At 38.7% G+C, this 12,217-nt stretch overlaps 1 protein-coding gene across 5 annotated transcripts in view; it reads left to right on the top strand.

Moving 5' to 3' along the window:
- The window catches only part of PACS2 (phosphofurin acidic cluster sorting protein 2), a 342,997-nt gene that overhangs the window by 49,418 nt on the left and 281,362 nt on the right, over positions 1-12,217 (top strand). The gene's annotated exons all lie outside the window — the stretch shown is intronic.

The following is a 12,217-nucleotide window of genomic DNA, read 5'->3' as shown; positions in this document are numbered from 1 at the left end:
CCCAAGACCACACAGCTAGGTAATTATTAAGTGTCTGAGGTTGGATTTGAACTCAGGTACTCCTGACTCCAGGGCCGGTGCCCTATCCACTGTGCCACCTAGCTGCCCCTTAATATTTGCTTTAAACAAAAACCATAACATCAATATCAGACAGCAAGACTCTTTCATCAATGTGGAGAACTATAACTACTAGTGTAGGAAAAATATAATGATTAAAAAATATCTAGTTTTAGGAAGTTACTTGAGTTACTTAGAGGTTGCAATTTACTAGATAATGTCTGAGGTTGAATTCAAACTCTTTGTGACATCAAGTCTAGGACTCTTTTTATTTAATAGTTAAGATTTACAAAGGGCTTTGCACCCGTTGACATTTCAGCACAGTTGCCAATTGAGCTCTACAGTGATGTTGATGATACAAGAGATAACTAAAGTAGAGATGGGAAAGCACACTGACAGCTGAAGGGACCAAAAATTGTTGGAAAAATAGTATGGCAAAAACTAGACATAGACACATCTTACACTGTATTCCAAAATAAGAAAATGGGTTTGGGATTTAGACACAGACCATAGATAAACTAATAGTCCAAGAAATACTCTATCCATCAGACCTATGGAAAGGGGAGAAATTCATGACCAAACAAGAAATGGAGTACATTATAAATTGCAAAATGGATGATTTTGACTATATTAAGTTAAAAAAAAGGTTTTGCACTGATAAACTCAACACTGCCAAAATTAGAAGGAAAACAGAAAGATGTGAAACACTTTTCACAGCTAAGGATTCTGATAAAGGTCTCATTTCTAAAATATATGGAGAATTGTATCAAATTTATGTTACAAATCAATCCTCAGTTGATACGTGGTCAAAGGATGTGAACAGACAGTTTTCAAATGAAGAAATTAATGCTTTATATAATCAGATGATAAAATGCTCCAAATCATTATTGATTAGAAAAATGCAAATTAAAACAACTATGACATATCACCTCACACTTATCACATTGACTAAGACGAGAAAAAGGGCAAATGATCAATGTTGAAGAGGTTGTAGGAGGATTGGGACATTGATGGGTAGAGTTGTGAACTGATTCAACCATTCTGTGGAGCAAAATGGAGCCATGTCCAAAGAGAAATAAAACTGATCATACTCTTTGACCTAGCAATTCCAGTTCTAGGCCCATATCCAGAAGAAATCATAAAAAAATGGGAAAAGTATCACATGTTCAAAAATAGTCATAGCAGCTCTTTTTTGTTATGGCAAAGAATTGGAAAATGAGGGATGCCCATTAATTGGGGAATTGTTGAACACCAATGGGTGAATGTTATGGTATACTATTGTTCTATAACAAACCATAAGTGGTCAAACTCTAGAGAAGCATGGAATGAATTCCAAGATCTGATGCCGAACAAAGGGAACAGAACAAGAGAACATTCTACATGTTACCAGCAATATTGTGAATTGATCAACCTTGATGGAAGCAGCTCCTCTTAGCACTTCAGAGAGCTAGGACAACCCTATTAGATCGGCTTTGGTAAATGCTAGCCCCATCCAGAGGAAGAAAAACCAAACCAAACCAAAAAAAAAAAAAACCCTTCAGAATCTGATGAGCACTACATTCACTTTTTAAAAAAATTTCTTTTATGTATTTCATTCCCTTCATCTTAATTCCTCATGCCAAAAATGACTAATCTATAAACATGTTTAACACAGATTTGTATGCATAATATTCACTTGATTTTGCCACAAAAGGAGGGTAGGGAGGGTAGAAAGAGATTATGTAACTTAAAAATATGCATATACATATGGATGAATGTTGAAAATCTTTCTTAGCATGTATATGGAAAAATAGGGCATAGTAGTATAGTGTATAGTGGTTTGTGGTAGAGTTAAAGAAAGATATTCTTTTTTTTAAATACTTCTAGCCTAGACTAATAACTAATAGCCTAGACCTTGGACCCCACTGATGGTGCTTTATTTCTGGTACTCCTGATTCCAGGGTCGGTGCTCTATCACTGTTCCACCTAGCTGCCCTATGGTGCTTTATTTCTGGTTCATGATCATGGGTATCGGAGAAAATGTCTAATTTCTCATCTAGTTGGTCACATAACCTGGAAATCTTGAAGAAAGCCAAGAAAACCAGAAGAGGAGATGTAGAGATTCTTGCATGTGTGAGATCAACCAGGGCTAGATCATAGAAATAATGGTATCAGATTTGAGAAACTGTTAGTAATCATGTAGTTGGATGTTATAGAATTCATGGAGAGTCATAATGATTAGAAGATGGAAAAGACAGGAAGGGACCAGGCTATGAATAACTTTAAATGCTCAAGGACATTATATTTGATATCATAGGTACTAGTAAGAGTCACTGGAGCTCAGTGAACTTGAAGAAAACATGGTAATACCTATACCTCAGAAAAATCTTCTGGGCATTGTGACAGGTAAAAGATTAAATGAATGTGGGGTGGCTAGGTGGTGTAGTGGATAGAGCACTGGCCCTGGAATCAGGAGTACCTGAATTCAAATCTGGCCTCAGACACTTAATAATTACCTAGCTATGTGGCCTTGGGCAAGCCACTTAACCCCATTTGCCTTACAAAAAAAAAAAGAAAAGAAAAGGGAAGGGAAAAGATTAAATGAATGAAGAAACAACAATTTAATTATTTGAGCATGTTGATTTTATTAAGCAATATGTAATGATTGCCAATAAAGTAGGACCAGTCCTCCTCAGTTTAGACTTGGAACTTGAATATGGGGGAAACATGTTTACACTTTAAAAACAATCAAATAAGAGAGTCAACTGCACCAATCTAGGCTCTAACTTGTGGCTGGCTGCAGCTGAATAGAGACATGAGAGTCGGGAATAAGCAGAAGTTAATTTTGAAAGTTAGGGAAACTGGTTACAAGCAAAGAGGGAACAAGACACATGTGCTGGGGCCCCACCCCTATTGGAGGTTCCCACCTTAGTGTAACTGAACCTTGATTTATATTCTTGTGACTAGACAAAAAGTCAAACATTGTAGTGGAGCAACAGTGGTGAAACAGCTAAAATAGAGGAACAAGATTGTCTGGTGACAAGATGTCTGCAGGGCTTCATGTTTGAACCTATTGGTTGGTGCTTCTCCTGAGCTCAAGGATTCTTCAGATTTGTGATTTAGTTGCAGTAATGATCATCCAGAAGGTAAATGCAAAGGTTTGTTATGGCATTGCTCAGGGCATAACCTGCGCTGGAAAATAATGTGTCCCTTTTGGTAAAAAACCCTTACCCTTCCTGTCAATAAAGGAGATGCAGGATAAACCAAGATACCAAAGAATCCAGTTGGGGCCAGGGCAAGATAATGACTTGAATAGCTCTTGCCTATCCACTGTTTGCTTGCAAGCAAAAAAGAGAAGGGGAGCCAAGAATGTAGAGGGAGAAAATGCCAACACGTGCTTGAAGCAGGACCTTGGTGATTGGGGAGAAAAAACTAGGCATTTTACATGGAGCCCTCCTCTGGGTATCTCGGAGAGCTATCTAATCTGGGTATCAGCTACTTCTGGGTCCATACTAGATGAGCGTTGAGGTCCCTGGAGGGTTTTGCCTTCCCCTTAGGAGCAATGCTTTTTTCAGATGATATAGGAGTTTGACAACTATGGAAATAATCAGAAGGACCTGTAGGGGCCCTGAGAAACAATGATTGATAGACAATTTTGAGAAAATTCCTCTCATCAATCTTTGGATCTGAGTTTCTGGTCAGCATCTCTATTTTTTAATTTTTTAAATGTATTAATGACTCTAAGCCCAACACCACCTAATTACAGAATGTCTACACAAACTTCAGTCTTTCTGTCCAGGGTCTTTCTCTTACATATTGTGGCAAGACCAGGGTTTTCCATCCTAACCCCTATTTCCTTACCACAGGAATTAGTTCCACCTAAAAGGCTAGAAACTAATTGGTCCCTGCCTATCATGACACAGCTTCCTGTTCACTTAAGGGCAAAAAAAGTCCCACTCAGGTAAAGTTGGTTGGGTCCCCTCCAACTTCTTGGGTGTCTGAAGACTGCACAGCTTACTATACTCTGCTCTGCCTGGTCAGCATCTCTAAAGAACACTTAGAGATGGTTCAGTTTCCCAGTCATTGAGGGCTAGGTTCAAATAGTATAATAAGATTTTCTCACAATTTCCATAATTAATTACATTGTCAGGTACCAATCAGACAATTTAGAGGGATCACAGTGGATTAGTTTTTAGAAGGGAGATATACAGATATTCTAGAAATTCATTCTCAATATCCTTTTAACCAGCATATTTTGAATTCCAGATGTCTCATGTGTGTATTTGATTCCTAGATGTTTTTTCTTGGACAATAGGCTTTATTTTCAAGACACCTCTGTAAAGGACTCTGCTTCTTTGATTCTAAATCTACAGGTTCCTAAATGATTCTGACGTTAATAATTTAATAACTTTGTTTTTGTAATCTTGAAACTTCAGAAAATTTCAATTCATATACCAATTGCTATTTCTATCCTTACCTAAATCCTATACCTGATAAAAATTCTTTTTTAAATAATCTTTATTTTTATTTTTTGTATGTGATATTTTTTATATATTACTAAAATATTCTTGTTTGAGTAAATATAATATGCCCTCTCCCCCAAAATATAGTTGCTCATGAGCAATAAAGTAAAGAAAAAATGAGAATGAAAATGAAAAAAATAATAGGGGCAGCTAGGTTGCACAGTGGACAGAACACCGGCCCTGGAGCACCCGGGCTCAAATCCGGCCTCAGACATGCAACAACCACCCAGCTGTGCAGCCCTGGGCCAGCTACCCAACCCCATCTGCCCTTCAACCCCCCAATAATAATGATGATGAGGATGATAATGATAATAATAATAATAATAATGATATAATGATAATGAATGTGCTTCAGACTGTGCTCCAACACCAGCTATATCATCTGTTGCAGGTGGATCACATTCTTTATGATAAGTCTGTCATAAAAGCTGCTTCCATATTTTTCCACTGTTGCCATTGCTAATCGCAACTCCCTCCATTTATACTTCCCCACTACCATACACTATATTTTCTCTCTCCTTTCACTCTGTCCCTCTTCCTAAATGTGCTGTAGGATAGCTGAATGGAGTAGCAGACTGATCACCGGCCCTGGGGCCAAGAGGCCCTGAGCCCACATACCACCCCTAAGGCCCAGAAACCACCTGGCCCTGTGGTCCCGGACAGGCCATCCAATCCCAGTCCCTTGCAAGAAGTAAAAAAAGAAAATGTGTTACATCTGACCACTCTCCCCCACAATCCACCCTCTCCTCCATCACTCACATCCCCCCCCCTTCCCTCTGTCCCCCTTCTCTCCTTACTCTAGTTGTCTGCCCCATTAAGTATATATGCTGTTTCTTCCTTGAGACACCTCTGATGAGAGTGAAGATTCCCTCATTCCCCCTTGTCTTCCTGCCTTCCATATCATTGCAATAGCTCATTGTAATAAAAAAAATCATATTATATGAAATATTTTAGGCTATTCCACCTCTCCTTTCTCTTACTCCCATTACATTTCCCTTTTAGTCATTCACTCTATTTTTACAATATATTTTATCTTCAGATTCAGTTCTCTCCTGTGCTTCATCTATAAAAGCTCCTTCTATGTGTTCTATTAAATGAGAAGTTTTTTATGAGTATTATCAGTATCATTTTCCTGTGCAGGAATACATGAAGTTCATCATCATTAAGTCCCTCATATTTTACCTTTCTCCTCCACTCTCTATGCTTCACCTGAGTCCTGTATTTGAAGATCAAGCTTTCTGTTCAGCTCTGGCCATTTTAACAGAAACATTTGAAATTCTCCTGGTTCATTGAAAGTCCATCTTTTTTCCTGGAAGAGTGCATTCAGTTTTGCTGGGTAGTTGATTCTTGGTTGCATCCTGAGCTCTTTTGCCTTCTGGAATGTTATATTACAAGCCCTACAAGCCTTTAATGTAGTTGCTGCTAAGTCCTGTGTGATCCTGTCTGCAGCTCCATGATATTTGAATTGTGTCCTTCTGGCTGCTTGTAATATTTTCTCTTTGACTTGGGAGTTCTGGAACTTGGCTATAATATTACTGGGAGTTGTTTGGTTTTTTTTTTGGATCTCTTTCTCAGGGAGATTGGTGGATTCTTTCAATTTCTGTTTTGCCCTCTGCTTCTAGGATATCTGGGCAATTTTCCTGTAGGAATTCTTTAAAAATGATGTCAAGGTTCTTTTCCTTATCATGACTTTTAGGTATCCCAATAATTTTTAAATTATCTTTCCTGAATCTGTTTTCCAGATCAGTTAGATTTTCACATTTTCTTCTAATTTTTTATTCTTTTGGTTTTGAAGTATTGTGTCTTGACTTCTCATAAAGTCAGCAGCTTCCTTTAGTTCCATTCTACTTCTGAAGGACTTGTTTTCCTCAGGGAGCTTTCTTTCTTCTTTTTTTTTTTTAGGTTTCTTGCAAGTCTAATGGGGTTAAGTGGCTTGCCCAAGGCCACACAGCTAGGTCATTGTTAAGTGTCTGAGACCAGATGTAAACCCAGGTGCTCCTGACTCCAGGGCTGGTGCTTTATCCACTGCGCCACCTAGCCGCCCCTTTCAGAGAGCTTTCTTATCTCTTTTTTTCCATCTGGCCAATTGTGCTTTTAAATGCATTCTTTTCAATAACATTTTATTTTAGTTTAGTTTAGTTTAGTTTAGTTTAGTTTTTGCAAGGCAAATGGGTTTAAGTGGCTTGCCCAAGGCCACATAGCTAGGTAATTATTAAGTGTCTGAGGCTGGATTTGAACTCAGGTGCTCCTGACTCCAGGGCCAGTGCTCCATCCACTACACCACCTAGCTGCCCCCCCCCCCCAATAACTTTTTGAATTGTTTTATCCATTTGACTTATGCTAGTTTTTAACATGTTATTTTCTTCAGCATTTTTTTGAATCTCCTTGACTAAGCTGCTGACTTTGTTTTCCTGTTTTTCCTGCATATCTCTCATTTCTTTTCCCAATTTTTCTTCTATTTCCATGACTTGATTTTCAGAGTCTTTTTTGAGCTCTCATAGCCTGAGCCCAATTTCTGTTTTTCTTGCAGTCTTTAGATACAGGAGCTTGTATTTCCTCATCTTTAGACTGAGTATTTTGATCCTTCTTGGGATCATAGACAATGTATTTCTCAATGGTGCCCCCCTTTTTTTCTCTGTTTACTCATTTCCCCAGCCTGTGCCTGGTTTAGGGGTGCTCCCTGAGCTTTTGAATATTATTGGGCCACCCCTCCCTCCACAAGGATCTCCGTGTGTGAGGCTCTGTCTTCCCTCCTGGTCTATGAATGACCACAAGTGCCCCACCTTTGACATGGGGCTTCAGTGGGGGGGGCCCTGCTGTTCTATGGGGGGCCTAGACTGTGATCAGGATCTGAATGTGGTCAGAGCTCCAGAGTCCTGTTCCAGGGACAGAGGACAGAGCTCGGCAGTCTCTCTCCACTCCTTGAAAGGAGCCTAATTACATTCAATCTTCTTTAGTTGAAAGCTTCAGCCAGGATTGATTCACTTCAGCCTGATGTAAATGATCAGTTACTTCTACATTGATTGATGATGTTCTGTCAAGAAAATGGAAGTGTTCAACCTATCTCTCTAGGATCATGTCCCTATTGTTAATCAGTGTGGTTCTATTATCACTGAGTAGTGGAGATGCACCATAAGTTTTTCCCTCATAAATTCAGGATATCTTAAAAGAACTTTGGTTTGTTACTATCTGCATAAAACTGAATTTCATCTACTTTCTTTGTAAGCCAGGAATCCAGCATCTCTCTAAACCACTATTATTTTTACCTATCCTGCTGGTAAACCCTGTGGAATTCTTTTTTTTTTTTTTCATTTAGCAGCTTCTGTATTTCCCCAGTCTTGATGTTTGTGAGTGTTCTGGTCCAGATGAGCAAATGTACAGGAAGCTGTACACCAGACCTCTGAGAGCTGCCTACTCTTTTTCTGTTTCACTGTTGCCAGTGGTATGTAGGTTCAGTTTTCCCTGTTCTGTCTCAGAGAGACACTCTGATTCTTCTGGTAATCATTTTACCTTGGGGCTACAGCTTTGGTTGATGAGTCTGTGATCAGTCCAGCACTCTCTACCACACATTACCTTTGTCACTCAGATCCTGTCTGTCTCGTCTCCTTATAATTTCATAGTCTATTAGATGCCAGTGTTTGCTATGAGAATGCATCCAGGAAGTTTTATTGGTTTAGGTAAGCAGAAGAGACAGTGTTTGTGATGAAGTCATGAGATGTGTACATCTTCAGTAGTAGATGACCATTGCTGTTGCTGTTTCCAACTTCTTTCCTTCCAAGGTCTCCCTGCCTTTTCTGGTAATCTGAATCTACTTTGGCATTAAAGCCACCCAGAATTATATGCTTATCTTTTTTTGGTACATTGATCATAAGGTCTTCATTAAATTTTTCTTTGACTTCATCAGGGTATGTCATGGTGAGATCATAGGCACATCAGTAGCATGGAGTTTTCCATGAGACTGTTGTTCATTCCTTTTGGTAGTTATTCAAGAATATTGATTAGCTTAATTTTGATTCAAAAACTTCCCCTAATTTCATTCTCTTCACTCTGGCCACTCCAGAAAGTCTCACATCTAACTTCAGTCCCAGTAAGCTGGCCTTCATTTACCAGCCTTGTTTCACACAGAGCTGCTGTTTGAATATGATACCTGCTGAGTTCTCTTGCAGGAAGAGCTGTTCATCTTTTAGGTATATTGACTCTTGTGTCATGAATGTGTGCATGTTCCATACACTGATGGTGAATGGAATCTTCTCTGAAAAAGATTCTTTAGATTTTTTTTTGTGTTGGCTGTTTTGGTTCCCCACCTGCTGTGGTGCCAGGGTTAGGTTAGATAGTTTTTAGGGCACCTTTTCTAGCCCCTTCCTCATATTAGGTGGTGATCAGTGCTATTCTTCAAAGGGTTGCTCAGTCACCCAGGGGCTGCTGAATCCCACTGCTACTTCCAGTGTAGCAACAACCCTATGGCCTGGATTGTCTCTGTGCAGAATTGTGACTATAGCTCCCAGTATATCTATCTGCACGTGCTGCTTCATCACTTGCCTGTTGCTATAGGACTTTGAGGAATGGTAGAGTGGTATGGATGATGTCTTATGATTTGTGCATAAATTGGATTTATGTGAGGTGGAATTGCATGAAATCACTGGCCTTACTCTCTCTTCAAAAGTCATCATGATTAAACAGCAAGCTAGAGTCAAGACAACTAGTGATGGCTCTGGATGCAGTGGATGACATTGGTATCTAATCAATGTCTAACCAAGCTCTAAGTGCTCTCTAGCACCTGCTTCAACTGCTTCCATCTTCCCATTCTACCAGTGGAAGACTTCACATACTTGGGTAGGCATCCCCCTTCCCCTAACTCACTGATGACTTCCCTCAGTTACCTTCAAACTGGTTTAGCCCACCTGCTATACAGTTTACTGAAATGTGGCCACTGTGTATGCTACAGCTTCTTGGGGCCACAGGTGAGAGTTAGGTGACTAAGGTAGACATCAAAGGTGGACAGCAACCCTGAAAAGGACTCAGGAACCCTCACACCAGAGGTGCTAGTTTTCTTTGAATATACTCTACACTCTAAACTCTAGCTGCATTTTAAATCTTTCAAGGAAACAGAATCTATAAATGGCATAAATATGACACAGATATTTTACATTCTACAAAGACCCAAACAGAGATAAAACAACAAGACAGATACAGACAGGCAGAAGCAGTTCTATCAGAGTATGCAATAACTTTCCATTATTGGGCATGTATTTATCAGAGGCACAGAGCTAACAGGACATTCTCTTAGCCTGAGAAGGGAGTATAGATGGGAGAGTGGAATGAATTGAAGCTGGAATAAAGCTTTGGAGGCTGGAGCCAAGCAGAACAGGCAGGAACAGTTGCTTAGGAGAAGAGAGCTTACAGAGGTGTTATCCTCATAGATATCAAAGAATGATGAACTCTTACGAAGCAGGAGCTCAGAGATTGGAGCAGGGACTCACGAGAGGAGGGGAGGTCAAGAAATAGATTTCCAGTGTTGCCTAGTCTGTTCCCACTGGTACCAAAGAGTCCAATCCATGTTCTGTGTCTAATCTCACTTCTGACCTCAATTAAATGTCATTTGGACCAACTAGTCTCAGTTGGACCAACTAGTCTCTAAACTGTGGGTGGTAGCTGAATAGAGCAGACTAGAGACAGAAAAGTCAGGAATCAAAGTGAGGGAAATGGCTTGTAAGCAAGAAGGTTCTGCTCTGAGGACCCACTTTAATGTAACTGAACCTTCATTTATTTATTTGTGACTAGACAAAAAGTCAAGCCTTGCAGTCTTGCAGCAGTGTTGAGGCATATCAACAACAGTGAGGCAAAGTTGCCTAGTGATAAAAAGACTATACATAGCAGGACTTCATGTCTGGGCCTGTACAGGTGCTTGTCCAAGCTCAAGGACCTTCAGTTCTGTGATTTAGTTTCAGCAGTGTTCATCCAGAGAGAAAACACAAAGGATTGTTGTTTGTCATGCTCAGGGTACAGCTTACCTGTTAGACCTTAGCTTTGGAAACCATATATACCCCCTCCCCCAATTGCATGTTTAAAACATTTGAGTTTTTTTTAAACTTTGCATTCCAAATTCCATCCCCTCCGATAGAGCTTATACATGTAAGCTCTTTTAAGACATTTCCATATTAGTCATTTTGTACAAAAAAACTTGAATAAAATAAAAAGAATGAAAGAAAAATAGTATGCTCCAGTCTGTTTTCAAACAATATCAGTTCTTTCTCTGGAGGCAGATTGTACACTTCAACATTGTCTTGTTTCATTGTGTTGCTGAGAATAGCTAAGTCATTCCCAGTTTCTCATCATACAGTATTGCTGTTACTGTGTACCTTCTGTCCACTTCACTTTACATCATGTGTACCTTCTGTTCACTTCACTTTACATCAGTTCATGCATATTTTTTATATTTTTCTGAAATCATCCTGCTTGTCATTTTTTAATAGCACAGTAATATTTCATTAAAATCATATACCACAACTTTAGTCATTTCCCAATTTACAGGCATCCCTTTGATTATTAGCTACCACAAAAAGAGCTGCTATAAATATTTTTGTACAATTAGACTTCAACCCCCCCCCCCCCCACTCCCTCCCTTTTTATGTCTGGACCAAAGGGTATATATAGATTTATTGACCTTTGGGCATAGTTTCCAATTGTTGCCCCTAATGATTGAACTGGTTAACAGTTAACAACTGTTAATAACTCTATGGACAATATATTAGTTCCCCAGTTTTCTCATATCCCTGACATCCATCATTTTCCATTTTTGTCATACTCAATCTTATAGGTGTGAAGTAGCACTTTAGAGTTGGTTTAATTTGCACTTCCCTAATCAGTCATGATTTAGAGTATTTTATGACTTTAAATAACTTTGATTTCTTTGTCTGAAAACTTTTCAAATCCTTTGACCATTCATTGAGGAAAATAAAGCCAATTAATTAAAAGGAAATAATTCACCATTAAATAATCTGATTTCTAATTGGATAAGAGATTAGAGACTTTCCAGCTTGGGAGAGAGAGGGAGAACAGGAGCAATTCCCTAAATTTAGAAAAAGAGGTGTCCCACTCCCCCAAAGCTACTGTGAATAATCAAAGAAACATGGAAACAATAACTACAGGGCTACTTTTCCGATAAGACATAGTGAATTACTTGGAGCCATGAGGGCCTTCCCTTGGGTTTTTCTTAATAGGTTATGCTAGTCCCATTTTATAGATGGGGAAATTGAGTTTTATTTTAAACAAAAAACACTGCATTGTATGTTTAAAGAATCTTATAAATAGAAATAAAGTGATAAACCTTGAGATGATGACAGTTGTGTAAATTAGGATTTAAAAGGATATTTTAAAGCAGTTTTAAGTCTAAAAAGAAATTACTAATTTTAACTAAAAATGACTTATTTGGAATGTATTGAATTATTTATTAAAAATGAAAACTTGAATTTTAACTATCACTCTGTGTTTCTGAGAACTGGCTTTCCATAAAAAAGCTTTTGTTTCACGTTAGAGTCCCAAATTCTAATTTTCTAGAGTTTTAACCATAGTGTACTTGTTTTTCATTGCATAAAGTTGCTTTAAAAGAACAATAGTGTTAGAAAAAATTGGCCCTGGCAAAGACCCAACCATAAAAA

The sequence above is a fragment of the Macrotis lagotis genome, chromosome 1 (genome assembly GCF_037893015.1).
Source record: "Macrotis lagotis isolate mMagLag1 chromosome 1, bilby.v1.9.chrom.fasta, whole genome shotgun sequence".
In the NCBI taxonomy this organism is placed as follows: Eukaryota; Metazoa; Chordata; class Mammalia; order Peramelemorphia; family Peramelidae; genus Macrotis; species Macrotis lagotis.
The sequence above is the reverse complement of the archived record's forward strand: the minus strand, read 5'-3'. Positions and strand labels throughout refer to the sequence as shown.